The sequence below is a fragment of the Syngnathus floridae genome, chromosome 10 (genome assembly GCF_059516105.1).
Source record: "Syngnathus floridae isolate MCC-2025c chromosome 10, RoL_Sflo_1.0, whole genome shotgun sequence".
In the NCBI taxonomy this organism is placed as follows: domain Eukaryota; kingdom Metazoa; phylum Chordata; class Actinopteri; order Syngnathiformes; family Syngnathidae; genus Syngnathus; species Syngnathus floridae.
Window position 1 is genome coordinate 16066477 of NC_142422.1, and position 13530 is coordinate 16080006.

Sequence of the window (13530 nt, forward strand, 5' to 3'; positions counted from 1 at the left end):
GGACTGGTTACAAGACAGACTTTTCTGATTTATTTAATGGGAAGAGGACTTATTTAGTTTATTTAATCTATTTTTGTTCCCTGGCAAAATTGGATTTGCTGAAATTGTATTTTGCCAAATCTCGATTTGAGACCTAATAGGAAGTATTAAACGCTTAGTTAAATCAATACAAGTTGGTAATAAGAGCGAGTAATGTTGGTTGAACCGATGAATGAAGGTTGAAAGCAATTTAAATTATGACTTTGTATAAATACTAGATATTAACAGAACATCTACTGCGCAAAATGGGCAGAGTTTACTTGTTTGAGAAGGAGTGGCTTATTCAAAACTAAGATTTATGTAATCTGTTTGTTCCCAGGCAAAATTGGATGTGATGCAATTCCAAATTTCACCACATGATGGTGCCCAATTTTGACTTCATAGGACATATTAAACACTTAGCTTGTTATTATGTTCAAGGTAATCAGATTTGTTTATCATTCTAATGGCCTCTTCAAAACTATTCTGGATTACTACTTTGGATCTATTCTACATTACTTGGCAACAACATACTCTGTAACAGATTAGGCAGTATAATCACATATGTTAACTTGAGAGTGCCCACACTCAATCTACTTATCGTGATGTGTTAAATCAATTACTGTTAGACATTATTTGTCTGATAATCTACCAAATCTTTGAATTGAAGAATTTGTGATTTAATTAATAGCTTGTTCAGGGTAATCAGACTTGTATATAATTCTAATGGCCTTCTTTTGAAAACTATTCTGAATTACAACTTTGGATCTTATATTACTTTGCAACAATCTACTCCGTGACAGATTAGGCAGTATAATCACATATGTTAACTTCAGTGCCCACACTGTATTTATTTATGGTTATTTGTTAAATCAAGTACTGTTAGACATGAAATAGGAAGTGTTTAACATAAATGTTATGGCTACTCACCATTGTAGCTCGCTCCTGGTCAATGATACGAGCCTCTTCTTGCAGTGGAAAACTTGCAGCCAACAAACACCGTGGAACCTAAAGGAATGAAATTAAACATTAACATTTCGCCTCGACCAATTTTCACACGTACAACGCAACGCGGCTACACTTCTGCTATTACAAACGTAAATCTCCTTAAACACAATGAGTGTTACTTACCGTGTACGCTCTAGACGGTCCAGTTGCAAGCAGAAAATAAAGATATTTCTGTTGATAATCGTCGCTGCTCAGTGGCTCACGGCCATCGCGCCAACAGATTTGAATTTTGGCGGAGGTTCGGGCAATTACGTCATATCCGCGGCATTTGACTGCGACGTAATACCCGCTTATCTGAAACGGCAGTTAAAAGTAGAGTTACATCAAGTTTTCTTGGAACCTAAACGAATGAAAGAAAACTATCATTTGGCCACAACCAACATTCACAGATACAACACAACGTGCGGGGTTGAGGTTAAAGATTGAGTGAAGGGCCCTCGTTTTAAACTACTGTTTTGAAAAGGAGTGGGAACAAGTAAGACGTATTTAATTTATTTAATGGGAAGTAGTAAGACTTATTAAATTTATTTAATCTACTTTTCTTCCCAGGCAAAATTTGATGTGCTGCAATTCCAAATTTCCAAAGTGAATGAAGGAATGAAGTCCTTTAAATTATGATTTTGTATAAATACTAGGCATTAACACAAAATCGACGGCACAAAATGGGCAGACTTTACTTGTTTGAAAAGGACTGGTTACAAGACAGACTTTTTTAATTTATTTAATGGGAAGAAGACTTATTTAGTTTAATTGATCTATTTTTGTTCCCTGCCAAAATTCGATTTGCTGCAATTCCAAATTTCCAAAGTGAATGAAGGAAAGAAGTCGTTTAAATTATGATTTTGTTTAAATACTAGGCATAGACACAAAATCTACGGCACAAAATGGGCAGACTTTACTTGTTTGAAGAGGACTGGTTACAAGACAGACTTTTCTGATTTATTTAATGGGAAGAGGACTTATTTAGTTTATTTAATCTATTTTTGTTCCCTGGCAAAATTGGATTTGCTGAAATTGTATTTTGCCAAATCTCGATTTGAGACCTGATAGGAAGTATTAAACGCTTAGTTAAATCAATACAAGTTGGTAATAAGAGCGAGTAATGTTGGTTGAACCGATGAATGAAGGTTGAAAGCAATTTAAATTATGACTTTGTATAAATACTAGATATTAACAGAACATCTACTGCGCAAAATGGGCAGAGTTTACTTGTTTGAGAAGGAGTGGCTTATTCAAAACTAAGATTTATGTAATCTGTTTGTTCCCAGGCAAAATTGGATGTGATGCAATTCCAAATTTCACCACATGATGGTGCCCAATTTTGACTTCATAGGACATATTAAACACTTAGCTTGTTATTATGTTCAAGGTAATCAGATTTGTTTATCATTCTAATGGCCTCTTCAAAACTATTCTGGATTACTACTTTGGATCTATTCTACATTACTTGGCAACAACATACTCTGTAACAGATTAGGCAGTATAATCACATATGTTAACTTGAGAGTGCCCACACTCAATCTACTTATCGTGATGTGTTAAATCAATTACTGTTAGACATTATTTGTCTGATAATCTACCAAATCTTTGAATTGAAGAATTTGTGATTTAATTAATAGCTTGTTCAGGGTAATCAGACTTGTATATAATTCTAATGGCCTTCTTTTGAAAACTATTCTGAATTACAACTTTGGATCTTATATTACTTTGCAACAATCTACTCGGTGAAAGATTAGGCAGTATAATCACATATGTTAACTTCAGTGCCCACACTGTATTTATTTATGGTTATTTGTTAAATCAAGTACTGTTAGACATGAAATAGGAAGTGTTTAACATAAATGTTATGGCTACTCACCATTGTAGCTCGCTCCTGGTCAATGATATGAGCCTCTTCTTGCAGTGGAAAACTTGCAGCCAACAAACACCGTGGAACCTAAAGGAATGAAATTAAACATTAACATTTCGCCCGGACCAACATTCACACGTACAACGCAACGCGGCTACACTTCTGCTATTACAAACGTAAATCTCCTTAAACACAACGAGTGTTACTTACCGTGTACGCTCTAGGCAAAATTGGATGTGATGCAATTCCAAATCTATCTGAAACGGCAGTTAAAAGTAGAGTTACATCAAGTTTTCTTTTTTAATCAACACAATCATTTACAACCGTTGACCAGAAAGAATCGTCGAAATTCGACGTCCCCCACAAACGCCACGCTCACTCGCTTTTCAGGGCAACAAAAGTACTTCTTTTTAAAAACGATGAGTTGTACTTACCGTGTACGCTCTGGACGGTCCAGTTGCAAGCAGAAAATAAAAATATTTCTCTTGTTAGTCGTATGTTACCATCCGCTGTGTCTTTGTCAACATCGCCGCCATTTTCCTACTTCCTGCTGCGAGCCACGCCCACGGATTTAAATTTGGGCGGAAGCTCTTTCCATTGGCGTCGTTTTCGCGTATAGCAAATCCGATTGGTTGGGAAGGGGGCACGGTTATGCAGCCGAGGAGTCCTGTGATCGGTGGGATGTAAAGTAGGCGTCGACGTCACGTCCGCGTCACGTGACCACGACGTGGCAGACGTCAAATAGCAACCGCTGTTTTGTTTAGTAGACTTACAGTTGTTATGCATTGACATAATGGCGCACACACCAAATAGATTTAAATAAATTAAATAATTCTTCTGCCCACTCTCTTTTAAACAAGTTAACTCTCCCCGCGGATTTGAATTCCGGCGAAAGTTACGCCCATCGACGTCACGTATGTCACGTGACCACGACGTGGCAGATGTCATATAGCAACCGCTGTTTTGTTTAGTAGATTTACAGTTGTTATGCATTGGCATAATGGTGTGCACTCAAAATAGATTTAAATAAATTAAATATTTCTTCTGCCTACTCCCTTTTAAACAAGTTAACTCTGCCCACGTCCATTGACGTCTTGTCTGCGTCACGTGACCACGACGTAGCGACGTCATATAGTAACCGCTGTTTTGACCAGTAGACTTAGTTATTATGCGTTGACATAATGGCGCACTGGTTAGCATGGCCACCTCTTAAGCATGATGATGCGGGTTCGACGCCTGATCAATGTTAGCATGGAGTGAGCTGAAGTGCATGGCGCTGAAGATTTGAATCTTTGAAATGCGCTGAGGTCTGACATATCAGGCAGAATGGTTTGCCATCACGTTCAACAAAAAATAGAAACTTTCCCACTCTGATTAAAACGTCCTGTGTTCATCTACGTATTTTCGTTTTGCTGTGCATCTTTTCCCTGCCATTTCGAGAGCCCAATTGACACTCATAGTTTAAAGAAATGTGTTTGCCCATCCTACTTTGTGGAATTTCACCACATGCGCTTTTGACCAAAATACCAAATTGAACTCAAGTGAAGCCAACACGCACAACCCCCCCCCCCCCCCCCCCCCCCCCCCACACACACACACACACACACAAATGTTGATATGAACATAAAAGAGCCGCATGCGGTTCGGGAGTTGCGGCTTGGCCAAACCTGTACTATACAACTTTATTTGTATAAAATTTTCACAACAGCTGTCACACAAACAAAGCGGGAAAAACCGAAGACGTGCGTGTTCCGCCCACGCTGGATTTATTTGCACCTTTGAAAAGACACCGTATTGCCGCAGATGTGGCAAAGAGTACTTTTGGGCATCTGAGACGGAAGGATGTCCAAAGCATCACGTCACCTGCTCTGGTAGGCATGGTGGTGGGACGTTGAGGTCAACCGCTTTGGGGTTGGCTGACTCTTTGATCGCAGGATGCCACACACTTGAAGACAGAAGCAGAAAAGCAGAGCTAAATGCAAAATGTACTCACCGGTGACTCCAATTTTTTTCCCCCCTGAAGAAACAGCTGGACGGGTGGCCCCGGCTGGCCAGTGGGACTCTTGTTATTCTGACCCTTTTTAGTGCGCGTTTGGGGCAACAACCGTTTTTTGTGGCGCTCTCTTCTGGTTCAAAAGTGCCCTGCATGTGAATTTGCTTTTCCTGCCTTCTGATTGGATGAGCGCCGGTGTGACGCGGTGCCTCTGTCACCGTGGCGGGGGGTATACGTTGGCATCGGAGCGTCTGCCAACGTCTGAGACCGGCTGGCAGTGTATCGGAGGTGTCGAGTGCGGTGCCGCTGGAGCTCACTCACCAGCTGGTGTTAGGGCCACAGAATGAAGGCCAAGGAGAAGAATAGAAAGAGAAACAGAAACTTCTCCTCCAATTGTTTGATTTGTCTCTTCTGAGCTTCGATGAATTCTTTCAGCTCTTTGTTCCTCTAGGACGGACAAATGGAAAGTGGCATTCAAAAGCCAGTAAGCGTGCAAGTAAGTGCCGGGCTGGCTTTGGGCCCTTACCTGTTGCGCGCTGTGCAGCAGATCCATTCTCTCTTGGAGGATGCAAGCGTCGCGCTCCCTCAACTCGCACATCAGGGCTCGCTTCCATTGGTCCACGGCGCTCCTAAGCTCTTCTCTCTGATCCGCCGTCAGCACGTCATTCACGCCAGCGTGGCTGGCTTTTTCGCCGTCCGTGGCGGGGCAGTCCCGCTGCGGTAGCGCCTCGTACAACATGGCCTCCAGCTCCAGGATCCTCTGGGCCGCAATCCTCGTCCATCAGTGGTCCGGCGGGAGATTTGAGGGCGGCTTACCTTATGAGCCTGGTCCATGGAACACTTCCTGAAGTCCAACTCTTCATCCAGGTAGCCCTTCTGCTTGCAGAACATATCCTAGCACAGCTCAAGGTCAGAATTGTTGGGGCACATTGCCGGAGTTCCCCTTGGCTGATGTCGCGTGTCTGTCTACCTTCTCACTTTCAATGTCCAACATCTTCTGTTGAAGTGCTGACTTGGTCACTTTGATGTATTCTAACCACTGAGGAAAGGCTGCTGTCACATAAGCAGAATGCGAGAGCGTGCGTGGACGTGCGCGTTACCTTCTCGGCTAGGGTGAGAAGGGTCCTGGCGTGAATCACGACCACCTGCTCCTCGTTGGTGAGATTCTGCAAGAGCCCAAAGGCACAGCGTCAACAAGCTTCTTTCAGCGCAAAGCCTTCCAAAAGTCACATTTGAGCCGCCGAGTCTCGTGGAGTGCGAACATAAGGAGTTCGACATACACTTACGGCGTTATAGCCCAGGATGTCCAGCTTCTTCATCAGATCACTGATGACGATGTCCGGGGGAAAGGCGCAAGGAGCAATGTAAGGTGTTCTGGGACCTCGGGTTAAGGTTAGGGTTGCGAGGGACGCCTTACGTACGCTCACGCCCTCGGCCTCGCAGTAGATCTGCAAAGGGCTGAGGCCGTCTGGGAAACGGACTTGCAGAAACTTCAAGACGGGGGAGCGCCACTCCCTCTCCTGAAAGGCAGAGGCATGCATCCGTCCGTCCGTCCGTCCGTCCGTCCGTCACATCTCTGGCCTCAACACGCTTGTGCGAGTCTTCCCACCTCCAGCTCCAGGATGCGGAACTCAAGCAGTTCGTTTTGGTCTCGGATATCCTGGATGTGCTCTTTCAGACGCGCTTCTTCCGCCTCCATCCGCCTGACCTGAAAAGACAGTCAGACCTCATCTGCGGGGCTTCCCGACAGGTGTGACGCCAAGCGACTCCGCCCAGCGCCTTTCTTTCCGTCACCTTTTCGGCCAACTGCTGATTGCTCTGACGCAGCAGCTGCTTCTCCTCCACCCACTTGACATTCTAGAAGAGACAAACGCGTGGACAGCTTTGGAATGTTGTGTCATTTTCATCCACAAATTCTTTGGTTGACTGGAAAATGACATTTGCTTTTCTCCGCATTTTCCCAGCCACGTTCGGGGGGGGGGGGGGGGTTGGTCCAGTAATGCCAGACGGATGAGTGACTGAAGAATGTAGCTATTTTGTCTGAGAAAAAGGTGTGCTCATTGATGAGCTTACCTGTCCTTGTTGCTTCAGCGCTGACTCCAGATCTGCTACTCTGCTTTGATAGTGACCCATTTCTACCATCAGCTTTTCTCTGGTCTGAAAGGAGGAGGAGGGAGGCTCCTCCTCCTCCTTTCAGACCAGAGAACACCCGAGGCTGGGTGAGAACGGGGAGGCTGCGACCCGGCCGGGGGTTGCGGGAAGGGGCGCCACCTTGATCTCCTTCTCGGCGTCGTAGTCCCCTTTCGCTGGTCTGGGCTAGCAGAGCGTAGGCTCGTTGCAGCGCTTGATATTCTTGCGTCAGCTGGCGGTAGCGAAGCTCCGCCTCTTCATGCACACACCAATGCAACACAGCACTAGTACCAGAATCAGTCAGACCGGCGACAAAGCACCCGCGACGCAAAGACGAGTCCGATTCCAGGCTGAAGAGGAATGTTTGGTGCCAATACGCTGGCAGAAATGGCGGGCTACCTCTTCGGGTTCCGTGTCGGGGGTTCTGTCGGTGTGAAAAGACAAGGACGATCCGTCCGAGTCCACCAACACGTCTTCGTCGTAGCCGTAAAATGTTTCGATGACCTGCGGGCGCGGAAGCAAACATCTCTCTGAACAAACTGAAGCGACACCTCACGATGAATCGACGAGAGGAACGATAGCGAGAAAAAGGCCATTTCATCTTGCGCAACACCAAGCAGCCGCAAACAAACAGACTCACCTTGCAGGACCTCACGCTTTGTTCCTCCTCAGAGATTCTCGACGTCGGTATCGTAGCAGCAAATCTCTCTCCTGTCGACACAAATAATCCGCCTTTGAGATTCTTTGGATGCAAAGGGAACGAACGGCTCCGGCGCAGAAACAAACGCGACTCACAATGACATTTCTGACATGAGCTCCTGTCTCCAGAGCCTGAAAAACACGTCACCGGCGATGATTGGAGGGACGCTCGTCTTTTCCAAAAGTGACAACTACAGGGTGTGTCAGGGTTTTCCAGATTATCTTTATCGTATCATTGTGTTGCTTTGACTTTGACTGCGACCTGTAATAAATAATATTATTTATCCCTTATTTATCCCTATCGCTTATCCCTTCCTACACAAAGTCGTAAAACACCCCTTGCTATGTTTTGACTAGAGGTCAAGGGCTTCCTCTATTCAATCCACTCTTACACCCACCCTGTTTCTCTTAATTAAAATGCTCGTGCAGGAGCCGAGAGTCAGACTTCATTCGTACAACGGATGGACTCTCCACCTGCAGGTGTCCAAAAGAACTTACTTGTCTCCCGTGTGGTTCTTGCAAAATAAGTTGGAGCGAGCGCAACTCTAACAGGGTGCATTTTGCCACTAGCTGCCTACGGACAATGACGTCGCGCTCGCGGCTCATGGTTGACGGGCTGAGCAGCCGGGCAAGTCCGTCGTTTTCAGCGCACAGCGAGTGGCAAAGGCGCTGACAAAACGGGAGCTTTGAGCTGCTGAAAACGGCAAAACAAGTCTAAAGCGTGTTCAAACGCGTGCGCACAATGTTCCTGCTTGAAAGGTCGGAATTTAAGGGGCCAATTTTTTGGATGGCGGCCGCCGGCCAAGCTTTGGACGGAAAAGGTTTCCTGGCGACAGCGAGCGAGCGCGGCGCTGCCGTACGTGCACCGAGTCGCCTGCCTGAAGACCTTGGACAAGTCGTCGATGATGTGCCGCTGCTCCACAACTTGAAGGAACTCCATTTCACCGTCCTGCTGGCCGCAACCGCGGTCCAGGTCATTGAGCGAACTAGGCCTTCTCTGTGGAACACAAATGCAGTGGACTCTGTTGGCACGCCGCCGTTGTCCGCGTCGACTTACCAAGCTTGCCATCTCCTCGTTCTCCTGGGTGACAAAGCGCACTTTGTTTTCAAGGCGACACAGCACCAGCGAGAGTTCTTCATTCTTCCTGCTCAGGCGTTTGTTTTTGTACAGGAGTGGCAGAAACTGGCTTTCTGTTTCTCTCAGTCGCTTTAGCTGCAAGCATGAAGTGCGGGATGTGAAAGACGCACAACACGCGGGCCAGAACGTATCCATTCCTTTTGCATCGGTTTGAACGGAATCGTGGCTTTGGCTCCCAATACAAGACATCTACCAGGCAACCGACTCGCCGCGCCGCTCAACTAATAAGCAAGCGCAATGGGTGCCTCGCTGGATGGCGCGCATCAAACGTAGCGCAAACCTTCAAGCGTGCCGTCAATAAATTACCAGTTCATTGCGCTCTTCAGAAAGCAGGGCGTTTCGATCCTCCAGTTTCCTGATGACTGCGCTGAGCTCAGCGATTTTCAGATGAAACCGTCGCGTGTCCCGATCCTCCTGAGACTGAAAACGCCCCGCAACACACACACACAAGCACTCGTTCAAAGTTCAAAACTGTTTTTGTGCTACCTTCCTCCAGCAACGAACTAAGTCATGCGTACTGCAAGTGTGTGATGAGGTGGCTTACGCAATGAAGAGGATTGCTAGTAGCGGCGTTGACCCCACTTCCAGGGTAGTTTAGGCCCGCCCTTTGGGAATCCCTCAGGGCAGCGATCTGCTGCTCGGCAGCCTGAGTCTGCAGCTGAAGGCGGTGGACGTGGCCGGCCCCAGGGCTTCATCCAAAACACTAACCGCTCTGTCTTTCAGCTTGATCTCATCCGTCTGGATGTACAAACGGGGAGCGCTCAGGCAGGCGGGCAAACTCATTTGCCAGAATTGTGACAAAAACAAAGAGAGCAACCGGCCAATTTTTTTCTGGAATCGACTAGAACACCTTTGCTGTGACAAAAGCGAAGCGAGCAACCGGACATTTTCTTCTTGTGAAATAGAATAGAATAGAATGCCTTAGGTGTCATTGCACTGCAGGTATACAACGAAATTGGGAACATAGCCACGCACCGCGCATCTGATCAGTCCTACCAGTCGGCGGATCTCCCTCTCGCAGTCTCTCTTGGTTCGGCTCAGCTCCTCCCGATGCTGGTGATGAGCCGATCGGAGCTCGGCCGCTCGGGACTGCCAGGCCTGCTGGGCCGCTGCCAGGGCTTCTTCCGCGCTCCTGGTGGAGGCGACACCGCTCGGTCTCCCGACACCGCCGCGTCTCCTCCACCTCCGCCAGCAAAGCGCCCCCCCTCCTCACCTGAGCAGACATTGCGCCACACCGGGCCGTTGAGACCGCAACGGAGCGCCGCGACGCTTACTGGGGACAAGCTACACAATACGGTAGCGGCCGCATCGAAGCCCGACGTGGCGTGCGGATAGTCAGACACGGATAGAGCGGATCACCTTGTCCATGGAGCCGTCCCTCAGGCTGAGGACCAAGGCATTCAGTCGCTGGATCTCTCCATCTTTGATTTTGATCACTCTCATCAGCTCCATTTCATGCTGCCGCAGTAATGTCTCCCTGGTAATGGCTAACTCTTTCTGCTTCTCCTCATGGAGTTTGCTTTTGAGTTCCGTCATGGCGGCGGTGGCACGGTGGTGCTCCGCCCGCAGGTCCTGACTTCTCTCTCTCTCCAGACAGCTGACCTGACATGACTTAGACTTAGACAAACTTTATTGTCATCTTGTCTGCACATGGTGCATACAAAACGAAATTCCGTTGCATACGTCTTACAACAAAGTAGTGATATTGCAGTTGAATAGAAGTAACATATCCTATGAAAATATATATATATACATATATACTATATATATATATATATATATATATTAAAAATAAGTATAAAGTGCAGCAGTGATAATTATGCAATAGTGCAAGTAGGCAAAACAGTATTCAAGAGTGTGCAGAGGAATGCTAAACCATGTATTAAACTTCTATTTAAAGGGTTTATACAAGTTCAGTAAAGTTGGTAGTGCGAGATAGTGCAAGATAGAGGTCCGTAGTGTCATAAAGTACAGTTCTGTGAATGTGTGATGCAGAGTTCAGTTTAGAGCTCAACAGTTCTAGTGTTCAACAGTCTGATGACAGCAGGGAAAAAGCTGTTGCAGAACCTGGTGGACCTGCAGCGGATGCTGCAAACCTCTTCCCAGAGGGCAGCAGGGAGAACAGTCCATGGTGGGGGTGTGATGGGTCATTGATGATGTTACGGGCACGGGACATGCAGCGCTGAGATGAAATGTCCTGAATGGAGGGAAGAGGAGCCCCTATGATCCTCTCTGCTGTCCTCACCACTCTCCTCACGTTCTTCCAATCGGAGGCGGTGCAGCCTCCACACCACACAGAGAGACAGCTTGTCAGAATGCTCTCTATGGTGCTCCTGTAGAACGTCCTCATGATGGGTGGGGGCAGGTGGGCTCTCCTCATCCTCCGCAGGAAGTACAAGCGCTTCTGTGCCCTCTTGACCAGTGCCGTAGTGTTCATAGTCCAGGTGAGGTCTTCTGTGATGTGGACCCCCAGGAATTTGGTGGTGCTGACCACCTCCACAGCTGAGCTGTTGATGATCAGTGGAGCGTGGTGAGGCTGTTTTTTCCTGAAGTCGACGATGATCTCCTTCATCTTCTCCTCATTCAGGATCAGGCTGTTTTCTCTGCACCAGCCCACCAGCTGCTCCACCTCCTCTCTGTAGTCCAGGTCGTTGTTGTCTCTGATGAGCCCCACCACCGTTGTGTCGTCTGCTGACTTCACGATGTGATTGGTGGTGAACCTGAGGACGCAGTCGTGTGTCATCAGGGTGCACAGCAGGGGGCTCAGGACGCAGCCCTGAAGGGAGCCTGTGCTGAGGGTGATGACATCAGAGGTGTTCTGTCCGACCCGGACTGACTGAGGTCTGTTGGTGAGGAAGTCTAGCAGCCAGTTGCGAAGGGGGGTGTTGAAGCCCAGGTGTTCCAATTTTCCTACCAGATGCTGTGGGATGATGGTGTTAAACGCTGAGCTGAAGTCCAGGAACAGCCTCCGCACATGGGTGTTCTTCTCCTCCAGGTGAGCCAGGCTCAGGTGAAGAACGGAGGAGATGGCGTCCTGAGTGGAGCGGTTTTGCCGGTCGGCAAACTGGAACGGGTCAAATAATAGGGGGAGTCTGGAAACGATGTGACCTTTAAGCAGCCTTTCGAAGCACTTCATCATAACCGGAGTCAGTGCAACAGGCCGGTAATCATTAAATGAGGTGATTTGAGGTTTCTTCGGCACCGGAATGATGGAGGCAGTCTTAAAGCACGCCGGCACTGTGGCTTGGCCCAGCGAGGTGTTAAAAATGTCTGTGATGACCCCAGCCAGATGACTTGCACATTCCCTGAACACACGCCCAGGAATGTTGTCGGGGCCAGGGGCCTTACAGGGGTTGACTCTCCTCAGGGTCTTCAACACATCGGCGGAGTCAAGGCAGAGTACCTCCTCTTCCTGATGGGGGACAGTTTTAACTGCTGGAGTGCCGTTTAGTGCCTCGAACCTCCCAAAGAAGTTATTTAGACCATTTAGAAAGTCAGCATCAACTACACCCACCGGGGGGGGGGGAGGGTGAGTTGTAGTCTGTAATCGCCCGTATGCCTTGCCACATACTCCTGATGTTTTTGACGTCGTGGAAACGATCCTGAAATTTTCGACTGCGGTCTCGCTTCGCTATCCTGATGGCACGGTTCAAGTTGGCTCTCGCTGTCCTCAGTGTCTCCTTGTCGCCAGACTTGAAGGCAGAGTTCCGCGCTCGTAGCGTTTGACGTACCTCCTCAGTCATCCAGGGTCGTTGGTTGCCCCGGGTGATGATATTCTTAGTGGTGCTGACGTCCTCGGTGCATTTGTTGATGTAGGCTGACACAGTCATGGCACACGCATGTCTAATCTACATCGGGAAAACTGGGAGGGAGGGAGGGAGGCAGGCAGGGAGGCAGGCAGGGAGGCAGGCAGGGAGGCAGGCAGTGTCTGTCTGTTGAGGTTTTCACCTTGTTCTTCTCCTGCTGAAGTTCTAACTGGACGTCCATCAGTTTGGTTCTCAGCTCGTCATTGGCGGCCTGAAGGGCGTCCGTTCGCTCCGCCTTGGCCCGCCCTGCCGGAGCTCGTTTGGACATCTCTTACTCGAGTCTCGCCCGGTCGTCAGTCAGAGATCACAACATTTGTACCTGGAGAGCACAAACGCAGCGCTGTTTTCCACTGGCTTCGAACTCAACTTCAATCGGTACCGTAACTTACAACATCATAAACATAGAACTAGCTTGACTTATTCATTGAATAATGCATTTGGTTCTTCAAAACTGCATCACGCAACATAGCGTGACCGAGACGGCCGTTATCCACCTGCGTGAAGTTATTTGGTGAAATGAATGAGATGTTTAAGACACCATCGTTCTGTCTCTATGTAGATGAAGGTAAATAATCGATTGCTGAAGGTCCAAAGGTGTTGTGATAAACAAATAAACATATTAGTGATTAGTGACATATTTGTGATAAACATATTAGGCAGGATAATCACATATGTTAACGTGACTGCCCACACTGTATTTATTTATGGTTATTTGTTAAATCGAGTACTGTTAGACATGAAATAGGAAGTGTTTAACATAAATGGAAGACGAAAGGGGTACTCACCATTGTAGCTCCTGCTGGTCAATGATACGAGCCTCTTCTTGCAGTGGAAAACATACAGCCAACAAACACCGTGGAACCTAAAGGAATGAAATTAAACATTAACA